Below are 241 nucleotides of genomic sequence, written 5' to 3'. Positions count from 1 at the left end.
CAACTATTCTGAAGATTTGAAGCCAAGAAAAAAGCAAGAAAACAAGAGAATTGGGGGGAGAATCAAGATCACAAAACTCTAGCTATTAGTTTTCTCTCTTATCTCTATGCTTTTTTTTTTATTTTCTTTGACTTGGATTCATGGCTCAATTTCTTTGGATATTGTCTTTATTGGATATTATGAGCTACTTTATTTTTCTAGGATTGCAATTGAACTCACATGTAATCTAAATTTTTAATCT

This window comes from Theobroma umbraticum, unplaced genomic scaffold (assembly GCF_002168275.2).
Source record: "Theobroma umbraticum cultivar Fairchild unplaced genomic scaffold, ASM216827v3 scaffold_55.0, whole genome shotgun sequence".
Lineage (NCBI taxonomy): Eukaryota > Viridiplantae > Streptophyta > Magnoliopsida > Malvales > Malvaceae > Theobroma > Theobroma umbraticum.
Note: the sequence above shows the minus strand (reverse complement) of the source record.